This window comes from Haliotis cracherodii, unplaced genomic scaffold, assembly GCF_022045235.1.
Source record: "Haliotis cracherodii isolate W230 unplaced genomic scaffold, xgHalCrac1.p SCAF_7, whole genome shotgun sequence".
NCBI lineage: Eukaryota > Metazoa > Mollusca > Gastropoda > Lepetellida > Haliotidae > Haliotis > Haliotis cracherodii.
The window spans coordinates 44,730,208-44,746,965 of NW_027266330.1; the positions used below are offsets into that span (position 1 = coordinate 44,730,208).

Here is a 16,758-nt window from a genome sequence, read left to right on the forward strand (position 1 = left end):
CAAGCTCCTGGAGAAATGTGTCGACATTGTCTGTGAAAGTTTGGAGATGTTTCACTTTGTTATTACAATCATCACCAAATTCAAAGTAATGTTCAGGGATATCATTATATGAAGAAATCAAACACTGAAATTCTTCCTTATCTTTCAACAGGTCTTCGTACATGATCATCCATTCAGTGTATTGCGATCTCACTTGCTCAAAGTTATCATAGTCTTTAGTAAGCAGCATCTTGTCAATTTCATTTTCTTTCTTGTTTAATTTTGAATAAACTTGTTTAAGTCCATGTATCTTCAAATCAAGGTTATATAAGAGCCCCTTGGTTGTCATTGTTCTTTTTCTAGTTGTAGATTCAACAGTGTGCGTACTCCAATGTGATTCAATATCTATGTCTCTTTCTGTCATTGTTTGCAAATTATTCAAATAACGTCCATAAATAATCTGCAAAACATCAAGGTCAATGTATAATTTACACAAAATAGAAGTCTATTTCTAATGTGCAATTCATTAATTTGAAGAATAATGTTTCAATAACATCTTCATAAAGTCAAATAATCATTCAAAATGATTTCATCATAATGCGGTCACTCTGTACTTCAGTTGACAGCACCTCCGAAATGAAAACAAACGTTCGAGCTATACACCTCTCGGCTCACTACAATCTGTCACAAGCCGTCTTCCCGACGCGGTCGAACTGTGCGTACTGCACGTGCGAGGCGAGTGATCTGTGCTGGCGGTGAGAGGCGACTGCCTGCTGTCCGTTGTTTAAAACGTCAATGTTGTAATTAAGAGCGAACGACAATTCCTCTCCAACCGTCGATTTATTCGATTATATGGTCGAGATATTCAGAAGGATAGGATTGACTGCAAAATTAAATAAAACAACAATGTATATAGCAGTCAATTAATGCAAAAATGACTAACAACACAAATTTGCTTTTCGATAAACAATCTATCAAAAACATTACATTTTACCAAAAATACAATTCTAAACAATAGATGCCATACTCACAGAGATGTTCAATAAATTGTTTACACAAATAAAGTTTAAATACCGTTTTATACGCTCCGCATTTCATAAACAGACACGAGCGTGCCTCTCACTCAGCCACATAACAAAATAGAGTTATCGTTCTTGGCACGCTCTTCTCGTGCGCTCATACAAGTCTATAAATAGGAACTTTAAACATAAACCTTACACACACCATCATGTACACACACCATCACGTACACAAACCATCACGTATCAACACCATCATGTGAACAGACTAACATGTAAATACATCATCATGTACACACACTATCATGTAAACAGACTAACATATACACACACACCACCATGTACACACACCATCATGTACACAGACTAACATGCACACACACCATCATGTACACGGACTAACATGTACACACACCATCATGTACACGGACTAACATGTACACGGACTAACATGTACACACACCAACATGTACACACACCATCATGTACACACACCAACATGTACACGGACTAACATGTACACACACCATCGTGTACACACACCAACATGTACACACACCATCATGTACACAGACTAACATGTACACACACCATCATGTACACGGACTAACATGTACACACACCATCATGTACACAGACTAACATGTACACACACCATCATGTACACGGACTAACATGTACACAGACTAACATGTACACAGACCAACATGTACACACACCATCATGTACACACACCATCATGTACACACACCAACATGTACACGGACTAACATGTACACACACCATCATGTACACAGACTAACATGTACACACACCAACATGTACGCACACCATCATGTACACGGACTAACATGTACACGGACTAACATGTACACAGACTAACATGTACACGGACTAACATGTACACACACCAACATGTACACACACCACCATGTACACACACCATCATGTACACAGACTAACATGCACACACACCATCATGTACACGGACTAACATGTACACACACCATCATGTACACGGACTAACATGTACACGGACTAACATGTACACACACCATCATGTACACACACCATCATGTACACGGACTAACATGTACACACACCATCATGTACACGGACTAACATGTACACACACCATCATGTACACACACCATCATGTACACACACCATCATGTACACACACCAACATGTACACGGACCAACATGTACACACACCATCATGTACACAGACTAACATGTACACACACCATCATGTACACAGACTAACATGTACACGGACTAACATGTACACACACCATCATGTACACAAACTAACATGTACACACACCATCATGTACACAGACTAACATGTACACACACCATCATGTACACAGACTAACATGTACACACACCAACATGTACGCACACCATCATGTACACAGACCATCATGTACACACACCATCATGTACACAGACTAACATGTACGCACACCATCATGTACACAGACTAACATGTACACACACCATCATGTACACAGACTAACATGTACACACACCATCATGTACACAGACTAACATGTACACACACCATCATGTACACAGACTAACATGTACACACACCATCATGTACACAGACTAACATGTACACACACCATCATGTACACAGACTAACATGTACGCACACCATCATGTACACAGACTAACATGTACGCACACCATCATGTACACAGACTAACATGTACACACACCATCATGTACACAGACTAACATGTACACACACCATCATGTACTCAGACTAACATCTGTACACACACCATCATGTACGCACACCATCATGTACACAGACTAACATGTACACACACCATCATGTACACAGACTAACATGTACGCACACCATCATGTACACAGACTAACATGTACACAGACTAACATGTACGCACACCATCATGTACACAGACTAACATGTACAGACTAACATGTACACACACCATCATGTACACAGACTAACATGTACACACACCATCATGTACACAGACTAACATGTACACACACCATCATGTACACAGACTAACATGTACGCACACCATCATGTACACAGACTAACATGTACACAGACTAACATGTACGCACACCATCATGTACACAGACTAACATGTACAGACTAACATGTACACACACCATCATGTACACAGACTAACATGTACACACACCATCATGTACACAGACTAACATGTACACCCACCATCATGTACACAGACTAACATATGTACACACACCATCATGTACACAGACTAACATGTACACACACCATCATGTACACAGACTAACATGTACACACACCATCATGTACACAGACTAACATGTACACACACCATCATGTACACAGACTAACATGTACACACACCATCATGTACAATGACTAACATGTACACACACCAACATGTACACACACCAACATATACACGGACTAACATGTACACACACCATCATGTACACACACCATCATGTACAATGACTAACATGTACACACACCATCATGTACACACACCATCATGTACACGGACTAACATGTACACACACCATCATGTACACACACCAACATGTACACACACCATCATGTACACACACCATCATGTACACACACCAACATGTACACAGACTAACATGTACACACACCATCATGTACACACACCAACATGTACACAGACTAACATGTACACACACCAACATGTACACTGACTAACATGTACACAGACTAACATGTACACGGACTAACATCTTCATACAACACCATGTACACACACCATCATGTACACAGACTAACATGTACACACACCATCATGTACACAGACTAACATGTACACACACCATCATGTACACAGACTAACATGTACACCCACCATCATGTACACAGACTAACATATGTACACACACCATCATGTACACAGACTAACATGTACACACACCATCATGTACACAGACTAACATGTACACACACCATCATGTACACAGACTAACATGTACACACACCATCATGTACACAGACTAACATGTACACACACCATCATGTACAATGACTAACATGTACACACACCATCATGTACACAGACTAACATGTACACACACCATCATGTACAATGACTAACATGTACACACACCATCATGTACACACACCATCATGTACACGGACTAACATGTACACACACCATCATGTACACACACCAACATGTACACACACCATCATGTACACACACCATCATGTACACACACCAACATGTACACAGACTAACATGTACACACACCATCATGTACACACACCAACATGTACACAGACTAACATGTACACACACCAACATGTACACTGACTAACATGTACACAGACTAACATGTACACGGACTAACATCTTCATACAACACCATGTACACACACCATCATGTACACACACCATCATGTACACGGACTAACATGTACACACACCATCATGTACACACACCATCATGTACACGGACTAACATGTACACACACCATCATGTACACAGACTAACATGTACACACACCATCATGTACACAGACTAACATGTACACACACCATCATGTACAATGACTAACATGTACACACACCATCATGTACACAGACTAACATGTACACACACCATCATGTACAATGACTAACATGTACACACACCATCATGTACACACACCATCATGTACACAGACTAACATGTACACACACCACCATGTACACACACCAACATATACACACACCAACATGTACACAGACTAACATGTACACACACCATCATGTACACACACCAACATGTACACAGACTAACATGTACACACACCAACATGTACACTGACTAACATGTACACAGACTAACATGTACACGGACTAACATCTTCATACAACACCATGTACACACACCATCATATACACACACCATCATGTACACACACCATCATGTACACGGACTAACATGTACACACACCATCATGTACACACACCATCATGTACACGGACTAACATGTACACACACCATCATATACACACACCAACATGTACACACACCAACATGTACACACACCATCATGTACACACACCATCATGCACACACACCACCATGTACACACACCATCATAAACACACACCAACATGTACACAGACTAACATGTACACACACCATCATGTACACACACCAACATGTACACACACCATCATAAACACACACCAACATGTACACAGACTAACATGTACACACACCATCATGTAAACACACCATCATGTAAACAGGCTAACATGTACACAGACTAACATGTACACACACCACCATGTACACACACCATCATGTACACGGACTAACATGTACACACACCAACATGTACACACACCTTCATGTAAACACACCATGGTGGTGTGAGGTGTGTTTTAGTGTAAGGTATTTGTGATGTGGTGTGGTGTGATGTGGTGTGGTGTGAGGTTGTGTGGTGTCGTGTGGTCTGACTGTGTGAAGTGGTGTAGTGTAAGGTGTGTGACGTTTGTTGTGTTGTGTTGTGTGTTGTGTTGTGGTGTGGTGTGGTGTGGTGTGGTGTGGTGTGATGTGATGTGGTGTGGTGTGGTGTGGTGTGGTGTGTTGAAGGTATGTGAGGTGTTGTGTGGTGTGGTGTGGTGTGGTGTTGTGTTGTGTGGTGTGGTGTAAGGTGTCTGAGGTGTTGTGTGGTGTGGTGTGATGTTGTGTGGTGTAGGTGGTGTGGTTTGAGTAGGTGTGAGGTGGTGTGAGGTGTGTTTTAGTGTAAGGTATTTGTGATGTGGTGTGGTGTGATGTGGTGTGGTGTGAGGTGTCGTGGTGTCGTGTGGTCTGACTGTGTGAAGTGGTGTAGTGTAAGGTGTGTGACGTTTGTTGTTTTGTGTTGTGCGTTGTGTGATGTTATGTTATGTGATGTGATGTGATGTTGTGTTGTGTTGTGTTGTGTTGTGGTGTGGTGTTGTGTGTGGTGTGTGGTGTGTGGTGTGTGGTGTGATGTGATGTGATGTGGTGTTGTGTTGTGTGGTGTGGTGTGTTGTAAGGTATATGAGGTGTTGTGTTGTGTTGTGTTGTGTTGTGTGGTGTGTTGTGTTGTAAGGTATATGAGGTGTTGTGTGGTGTGGTGTGGTGTGGTGTGGTGTGGTGTGGTGTTGTGTGGTGTGGTGTCAGGTGTCTGAGGGGTTGTGTGGTGTGGTGTGATGCGGTGTGGTGTGTTGTAAGGTGTATGAGGTATATGAGGTTTGATGTGGTGTAAAGGGTATGAGGTGTGGTGTGGTGTGGTGTGGTGTGGTTTGGTTTGATGTGGTATGAGGTGTGGTGTAGTGTAATGTGTGTGAGGTGTTGTGTGGTGTGATGTGAGGTGGTGTGAGGTGGTGTGAGGTGTTGTGTGGTGTGGTGTGGTGCGATGCGATGTGATGTGATGTGATATGGTCTGACTTTGTGTGCGGTGGTGTAGTGTAAGATGTGTGAGGTTTGTTGTGTTGTGTTATGGTGTGGTGTGGTGCGTGGTGTGTGGTGTGTGATGTGTGGTGTGTGATGTGATGTGGTGTGTTGTAAGGTGTCTGAGGTGTGGTGTGGTGTGGTGTGATGTGATGTGGTTTGGTGTGATGTGGTGTGATTTGGTATGAGGTGTGGTGTGTTGTTTTGTGAGGTGTGGTGTGTTGTGTTGTGGTGTGATATTGTGTGTTGTAATGTGTGTGATGTTTGATGTGATGTGCGGTGTGTGTGAGGTGTGCTGTGGTGTAGGGTGTCTGAGGTGTGCTGTGATGTGTTGTAAGATGTGTGAGGCGTGGTGTGGTGTTATGTGATGTGATGTGGTGTGGTGTGGTGTGGTTTGGTGTGGTCGGTGTGGTGTGGTGTGGTGTGGTGTGATGTGGTGTGGTGTGGTGTGGTGTGGTGTGGTGTGGTCTGGTGTGGTGTGGTGTGGTGTGGTGTGGTGTGGTGTGGTGTGGTGTGATGTGGTGTGGTGTGGTGTTGTGTGGTGTGGTGTGGTGTGGTGTGGTGTGATGTGGTGTGGTGTTATGTGGTGTGGTGTTATGTGGTGTGGTGTAGTGTAAGGTGTAAGGTGTTTGTGATGTGGCGTGCTGTAAGGTGTGTGTGGTGTAGTGTGGTGTGGTGTGGTGTGGTGTGGTGTGGTGTAGTGTGGTGTGGTGTGGTGTGGTGTGGTGTGGCGTGATGTGGTGTGGTGTGGTGTGGTGTGGTGTGGCGTGATGTTGTGTGGTGTGGTGTGGTCTGGTGTGGTGTGGTGTGGTGTGATGTGGTGTGGTGTGATGTGGTGTGGTGTTATGTGGTGTGGTGTGGTTTGGTGTGGTGTAGTGTAAGGTGTTTGTGATGTGGCGTGCTGTAAGGTGTGTGAGGTGTTGTGTGGTGTGGTGTGGTGTGGTGTGGTGTGGTGAAGTAAGTTCAAACGCTAATGCCATATTTTCGCAATGCACAATGAATGACGACAGTTGCACTCGATACATCAGGTTATCTTGGGCGTTTACTCCACATAGTCAGCAATTTGAGTAAGCCCAGTAGCCTAAACATTCAATATGGCCATCGTTCCTACTCAATTTCGATTTCTGCGAAAAGGATTGCAGCTGACTTCAGATGGCCCGTTGGACGCCGCCTGTAACAGTTTCACATTGCCATTCAGCAATACAGTGAACGTAGCTTTGTCTTATCTCTAGTGCTAGTTTCTCATGGAATTATAACTTTCAAACAGGTTATTTGCATTAAAGTCGTACAGAAATAGGAGCACATTTTGTTTCTCTTGACGCTTCAAATACAATAACTTATATCGGTCACGCCCCCTTGTTGTGGAATTCCGTGTGAGGAAACCCCTGCTTCCCAATATTTTGATTGGCTTAGCGTCGTACTCAGTGAACTGCTGAAAATGTCCACTACCCAACGGTGACAGGTGTTCCACTTGTGTGAATTAAACATGGTTGGATTATCATTCTAACTGCCCAAATTAGATAACATTCGAATTTGGTATCATAAGGTATCACCGGTTGTTTGTCAACCTTCACGAGGCCTGTCGCATTAACAACACCGTATAGCATGCAAATGAGGCCGGGTCACTGGTGAGGTCAGTTTTGAACAAGCGGGATTTCAAATCTCTCATTGTTATAGGGAGGCGTGTGCTGCTAAATTGCTTTTGAGTGTCGGAATGGTTGGATTTGGAATATTACGTTTCAAAGAGCAGGTAAGAACGGAAAATCGTTACTTTTGATTATACACGTGCATTTTGGATAAGTGAAGGCACACTTTTAAAATTAACGAATGTTTGATTCTTAACCGAGCACACAGCGTGATGTGATATCACAGGAGATAAGGACGAGGTGGTTGTTGAGGTAATAAGGCATATGTTGGGATTTAATAAGCTGATGTATTCAGCAAGTTCAACTACAGAAGAAGAAACACAGGCGGACGTGCTGGAGCAAGAGCCGTAGCAACATCCACAACATATTATGTTTCACAAACAGGTGATAAGATTATACATCAGAAAAACACAATTTGTGCGCTTATTGTGGAGCTCAATTCAAATTACATTTCAAATTTGATGTGCATTTTGTATTTTATCGACTTTGTTTGGAGCTCCGTTGAACTGACGGAAAAAAACACACGGATAAACTACAGGTATTACCACATTTAATGTTTCACCCCCACCTAGATGAATCTACTTGCCGATCTCGTCAATCATGATTTAATTTTAGTCATCCATCGTTGATATTTAAATATGTTGAGGTCACCGTGAACTCGGCAAACAAAACAAGCCCCGTGTACCGCAGCTGTGAGATGTTTTCTCCCTGCCTGCTGCACGCAAGCGGGTCTAGACTTTACTGACAGCGCCTCGCTAATCTCAAACTATCGTATTTTTGTCAGTCTCCAGATAATGTATTTATGTCTAAAGATTTATACGCCTGTTTGGGGTACATTAAAAATTAGCTTTTCAATGGGACTTCCGAAATAGTCAGCGGATATACGGAAGATAGGTGCCACTTAACACTAGAACACGCCTGCAAACTTTGAGTTCTGATCCGAGTGCTGTGTACCCTAACACAATAAGCAAACACGTTAGGAGTACATAATAGTCATTGTTGTTAGCCATTCAAGGGGTTCGTGGAACACTTAGCTTAATACATAAACACTGAAAATAATCAGAAATGGCTGAAGCAAATGATAGTTTATATTGTGTTATAGAATATACACTTCACACATACTGTGGTCAACAGAAGGATGAATGTCATTCATGTACTGACAAAGATCCACATACTCCCCAAAACATTAAACGGTGATGACATTGATGACCTGTCGGGTGATACTGAAACTCCGAGACCTTCCTATGACAGAGAAGTGGTTCTAGTAGCAGCTACACTATGGATGCATATACATGTATTTACACATGGCGTATCATGGAGGTCACGAGGTCCAGTTCGTCATCGAGCCATTTCTTTTATTGTTAAGCTCAAATTAGGTCCATTAATTGTCTTGAAGTTCGATTGAACAACTGAATTATGATCCATTTTGCAATGAGGGGGCGCAATGTTTCGTTCTCCCCAGTGTGATCGGATGCTCGACACTCCTCGTAGTCAGTGAACATTCACCCCATCGATCTCCGGCTGCGCTGAGCACGACATACCGACGCTGTGGCAGGACTGCTTCATGGCTGCAGTCGTCTGTTGATGAGCCGACGTCTTGATTCATGCAACTATACTCAGTCAGCGGTGTTAAATAACATGGACTTCATGATATAGACCTATTTCTGGAACAAACGAAAATTTAGACTAAAATTTCCCGCTTGCCATAGTTTCGTTATGTATGAATGTATCTCCATACAGGCAATCTCCTGCCCTTGACTCCTGACTTGACAGAGACATGGTACATCCTGACCTGCCACGGACAGCACCACTCACAGGTCATACTTGGGTATATCATTTAACTTATGAAGAGCAACAAGAAGCCTCGCACATTTGGGGCAGAGCAGTAGAATTAGATATGTACATGCGGTACAGTGTCAGCACCAACACATTGTCAGCACGAACACTTACACAGTGCAGCATAGTGTCAGCACCAACACTTACATAATGCAGCACAGTGACAGCACCAACTCTTACATAATGCAGCACAGCGTCAGCACCAACACTTACATAATGCAGCACAGCGTCAGCACCAACACTTACATAATGCAGCACAGTGTCAGCACCAACACTTACATAATGCAGCACAGCGTCAGCACCAACACTTACATAATGCAGCACAGTGTCAGCACCAACACTTACATAATGCAGCACAGCGTCAGCACCAACACTTACATAGTGCAGCACAGTGTCAGCACCAACACTTACATAATGCAGCACAGTGACAGCACCAACACTTACATAATGCAGCACAGTGACAGCACCAACACTTACATAATGCAGCACAGTGTCAGCACCAACACTTACATAATGCAGCACAGTGACAGCACCAACACTTACATAATGCAGAATAGTGTCAGCACCAACACTTACATAATGCAGCACAGTGTCAGCACCAACACTTACACAGTGCAGCATAGTGTCAGCACCAACACTTACATAATGCAGCACAGTGTCAGCACCAACACTTACACAGTGCAGCATAGTGTCAGCACCAACACTTACATAATGCAGCACAGTGTCAGCACCAACACTTACATAATGCAGCACAGTGTCAGCACCAACACTTACATAATGCAGCACAGTGACAGCACCAACACTTACATAATGCAGCACAGCGTCAGCACCAACACTTACACAGTGCAGCACAGTGTCAGCACCAACACTTACATAATGCAGCACAGTGTCAGCACCAACACTTACACAGTGCAGCACAGCGTCAGCACCAACACTTACATAGTGCAGCACAATGTCAGCACCAACACTTACATAATGCAGCACAGTGACAGCACCAACACTTACATAATGCAGCACAGTGTCAGCACCAACACTTACATAATGCAGCACAGCGTCAGCACCAACACTTACATAATGCATTACAGTGTCAGCACCAACACTTACATAATGCAGCACAGTGACAGCACCAACACTTACATAATGCAGCACAGTGTCAGCACCAACACTTACATAATGCAGCACAGTGACAGCACCAACACTTACATAATGCATTACAGTGTCAGCACCAACACTTACATAATGCAGCACAGTGACAGCACCAACACTTACATAATGCAGAATAGTGTCAGCACCAACACTTACATAATGCAGCACAGTGTCAGCACCAACACTTACACAGTGCAGCATAGTGTCAGCACCAACACTTACATAATGCAGCACAGTGTCAGCACCAACACTTACATAATGCAGCACAGTGACAGCACCAACACTTACATAATGCAGCACAGTGACAGCACCAACACTTACATAATGCAGCACAGCGTCAGCACCAACACTTACACAGTGCAGCACAGTGTCAGCACCAACACTTACATAATGCAGCACAGTGTCAGCACCAACACTTACACAGTGCAGCATAATGTCAGCACCAACACTTACATAATGCAGCACAGTGACAGCACCAACACTTACATAATGCAGCACAGTGACAGCACCAACACTTACATAATGCAGCACAGTGTCAGCACAAACACTTACATAATGCAGCACAGTGTCAGCACCAACACTTACATAGTGCAGCACAGTGACAGCACCAACACTTACATAATGCAGCACAGTGACAGCACCAACACTTACATAATGCAGCACAGTGTCAGCACCAACACTTACACAGTGCAGCATAGTGTCAGCACCAACACTTACATAATACAGCACAGTGTCAGCACCAACACTTACATAATGCAGCACAGTGTCAGCACCAACACTTACACAGTGCAGCACAGTGACAGCACAAAGACTTACACAGTGCAGCATAGTGACAGCACAAACACTTATATAGTGCAGCACAGTGACAGCACAAAGACTAATACAGGGCAGCATAGTGACAGCACAAACGCTTATGTAGTGCAGCATAGTGACAGCACAAACACTTATGTAGTGCAGCACAGTGGCAGCACAAAGACTAACACAGTGCAGCATAGTGACAGCACAAACACTTATATAGTGCAGCACAGTGACAGCACAAAGACTTACACAGTTCAGCATAGTGACAGCACAAACACTTATGTAGTGCAGCACAGTGGCAGCACAAAGACTAACACAGTGCAGCATAGTGACAGCACAAACACTTATATAGTGCAGCACAGTGACAGCACAAAGACTTACACAGTGCAGCATAGTGACAGCACAAACGCTTATGTAGTGCAGCACAGTGGCAGCACAAAGACTTACACAGTTCAGCATAGTGACAGCACAAACACTTATATAGTGCAGCACAGTGACAGCACAAAGACTTACACAGTGCAGCATAGTGACAGCACAAACGCTTATGTAGTGCAGCACAGTGGCAGCACAAAGACAAACACAATGCAGCATAGTGACAGCACAAACACTTATATAGTGCAGCACAGTGACAGCACAAAGACTTACACAGTGCAGCATAGTGACAGCACAAACGCTACACTACTACACGTCTTTATTATTAAACACGTTAACAAACATTTATGTTTTACCTGTTTTGTTTTATATAACACGGGCGTGTTTTACTGTGTAACTTATTTTCAGAATAAAAGCACATGACGCGTTTTACTTTCTTATTCCTGATTTCTAAATTAATGAACATACGAATATAATTACAAAATCAGTTAGATCTAGGAAAAATATTAGCCACAGGCAAAGTTCTTGTTGAAACTGATTCACGGATGATTCGCTATGTGTTAACCTGTTATCCTATATATCAGGTGTATACAACATTCTAAGATATATTGGGACACCAACTCCATTGGTTAAAAGACAAATAGAGGCACATGCGATAACTTCAATTCAATTTTACCAACCTAGTCGTTTACGTTATCCACAATAAATGTATTGACGTATAGATTATGAAGAAACGTGGGGCCTCAGCATCCACGACAGAGCGGCCAACTATGATGTGTATTCGGATCAGTGTAGGTCCACAGCATCCACGACAGAGCGGCCAACTATGATGTGTATTCGGATCAGTGTAGGTCTACAGCATCCACGACAGAGCGGCCAACTATGATGTGTATTCGGATCAGTGTAGGTCCACAGCATCCACGACAGAGCGGCCAACTATGATGTGTATTCGGATCAGTGTAGGTCCACAGCATCCACGACAGAGCGGCCAACTATGATGTGTATTCGGATCAGTTTAGGTCCACAGCATCCATGACAGAGCGGCCAACTATGATGTGTATTCGGATCAGTGTAGGTCCACAGCATCCATGACAGAGCGGCCAACTATGATGTGTATTCGGATCAGTGTAGGTCCACAGCATCCACGACAGAGCGGCCAACTATGATGTGTATTCGGATCAGTGTAGGTCCACAGCATCCATGACAGAGCGGCCAACTATGATGTGTATTCGGATCAGTGTAGGTCCACAGCATCCATGACAGAGCGGCCAACTATGATGTGTATTCGGATCAGTGTAGGTCCACAGCATCCACGAGTGTGTGTGTGTGTGTGTGTGTGTGTGCGCGCGCGTGCGCATGCGCTATTCTTCCCTCACGGGCATGTGTAGTATGAATGTTCAGTTTCATATTAAGACATTGTTGTCAGATCGACTGACAGAGTGTCCGTGCGGCACGTACATGGTGACGTTGATGTGGTCATCCACAACAGCATCGACGTCTTGACTTGCCGGGGAAAATAGCTGTTGATGTTTGTCTTGTTTTCAAGGGGAATAATGTGACACTGGCTGTTTAATGTTATCTTCTTAGATGTCTGTGAAGCGCGTAATGCTCTATAAATAGATCGATCGCGTGGTCGTTGCAGCAGCAGTGATTGTGGCCCTGCGTCTGGTCAGTGTGACCCCTATCGGGGAGATCTAGGTCCAGTCCACCTCACAATAACCATTAGCCTCTTTATGCCAGCACACAGTGTCGTGTCTCACATAATGAAAACAGTCACTTTCCTTGATTATATTTTCGAAATATTCAAGAATATAACTTGGAAAGTGTGAGTGGTTTGACTGTATGTTTGTTATCGCCCTCTTCACTTGTTTAACTGGATGTAAGCGAAAGCTTTGTAAGAATCCACAAGCTGGTGATGTGTGTTATGCTCTGGTGGTGGTGTGTGTGTGTGTGTGTGTGTGTGTGTGTGTGTGTGTGTGTGTGTGTGTGTGTGGTGTGTGTGTGTGTGTGTGTGTGTGTGTGTGTGTGTGTGTGTGTGTGTGTGTGTGTGTGTGTGATCATGCCCTGGCGATGTGTGTTATGCCCTAGCTTGTGATGTGTGTTATATCATGCCCTGGTGGTGCCTGTTATATCATGCCCTTGACGTGTGTGTTACATCATGCCCTGCTTGTGAGTGTGTGTTATATCATGCCCTGGTGACGTGTGTGTGTTATTATGCCCTGCTCGTGTGTGTTATATCATACCCTGGTGATGTGTGTGTGTGTGTGTGTGTTATATCATGCCCTGCTCGTGTGTGTGTGTTATATCATGTCCTGGTAGTGCGACGTCGATACAATGCCATTACAACCATCCCTAACCCTGTCGGTGTTAATGGCATGATCTATATCACAAGTCTGTATGCATCGCCCTTCAAGCAGCCGATACAAAGCCGGCTACCCAGACAGTCATGGGTGCTACTGGTTCACGAGCATCGATCCCACACGTTATTATAGAACTCATCTTCCAAAATAGCAGCTTCTCACTGAATCGACATGCCACACGGGGAATCAAAATAACAACGAAGCCTCACTTCCGAAATCCAACCATTTGTCTGGAATCTGGGAGGCTGTATCATGATGCAAGCACGGCGGATAACAGCGCCTGGTACAAGGGCCCCATTGAGCCTCTTTGCACCTTACTGTGGCCTCTGTACAAATGTCGACCTTACTATGACCTCTCTACACATGTCGACCTTACTGTAGCCTCTGTACAAATGTCGACCTTACTATGACCTCTCTACACATGTCGACCTTACTGTGACCTCTGTACACATGTCGACCTTACTATGACCTCTGTACACATGTCCACCCTAGTACGGCCTCTGTATACATGGTCCACATTACTATGACCTATGTACACATGGTCTCCTTACTATGACCTCTGTATACATGTCCACCTTACTATGACCTCTGTATACATGTCCACCTTACTATGACCTCTGTGTACATGTCCACCTTACTATGACCTCTGTATACATGGGCTCCTTGCTATGACCTCTGTATACATGTCCACCTTACCATGACCTCTGTATACATGTTCATCTTACTATGACCTCTGTGTACATTTCCACCTTACTATGACCTCTGTATACATGGGCTCACTGCTATGACCTCTGTGTACATGTCGACCTTACTATGACCTCAGTATAGATGTCGATCTTACTGTGACCTCTGTACACGTGTCGACCTTACTGTGACCTCTGTACATATGTCGACCTTACTATGACCTCTGCATACATGTCCACCTTACAATGACCTCTGTACACATGTCCAACTGACTTTGACCCATGTATACATGATCCACCTTACTATGGCCTCTGTACATATGTCGACCTTACTATGACCTCTGTATACATGTCCACCTTGTTATGACCTCTGTACACATGTCCAACTGACTATGACCTCTGTATACATGATCCACCTTACTATGACCTCTGTACACATGTCTACCTTACCATGACCTCTGTGTACATTTCCACCTTACTATGACCTATGTATACATGGGCTCCTTACTATGACCTCTGTATACATGTCCACCTAACCATTACCTCTGTATACATAGGCTCCTTACTATGACATTTGTGTACATGTCTATCTTACTATGGCCTCTGTATACATGTCCTCCTTACCATGACATCTGTAAACATGTCCACCTGACTATGACCTCTGTACACATGTCCACCTTACTATGACCTCTTTACACATGTCAATCTTACTGTGACCTCTGTATACATGTCCACCTGACTATGACCTCTGTACACATGTCAATCTTACTATGACCTCTGTACACATGGTCCACCTAACCATGACCTCTGTATACATGTCCACCTGACTATGACCTCTGTATACATGGTCCACCTTACTATGACCTCTGTACAAATGTCCACCTTACTATGACGTCTGTATACATGTCCACCTTACTATGACCTCTGTATACATGGTCCACCTTACTATGACCTCTGTATACATGTCCACCTGGCTATGAACTCTGTACACATGTCCACCTGACTATGACCTCTGTATACATGTCCACCTGACTATGACCTCTGTATACATGTCCACCTTACTATGACCTCTGTACACATGTCCACCTTACTATGACCTCTGTATACATGTCCACCTGACTATGACCTCTGTATACATGACCACCTTACTATGACCTCTGTACACATGTCCACCTTACTATGACCTCTGTATACATGTCCACCTGACTATGACCTCTATATACATGTCCACATTATCATGACCTGTGTATACATGTCGACCTTACTATGTCCTCTGTATACATGTCCACCTTACTATGACCTCTGTAAACATGTCCACCTTACTATGACCTCTGTATACATGTCCACCTTACTATGACCTCTGTATACATGTCCACCTTACTATGACCTCTGTATACATGTCCACCTTACTATGACCTCTGTACATATGTCCACCTTACTATGACCTCTGTACACATGTCCACCTTACTATGACCTC

The 16,758-nt window shown here is 43.6% G+C and overlaps 1 protein-coding gene across 4 annotated transcripts in view; it reads left to right on the forward strand.

The window, feature by feature from the left end:
- Window positions 1–8,102: 8,102 nt before the first annotated feature.
- The window catches only part of LOC139447115 (uncharacterized), a 156,115-nt gene continuing 147,459 nt past the window's right edge, over window positions 8,103–16,758 (forward strand). For all 4 annotated transcript variants that reach the window (XM_071228282.1, XM_071228283.1, XM_071228286.1 and 1 more), the window contains exon 1: window positions 8,103–8,190. The gene's annotated coding sequence lies outside the window, so the exon portion shown is untranslated. The remainder of the gene's footprint in view (window positions 8,191–16,758) is intronic.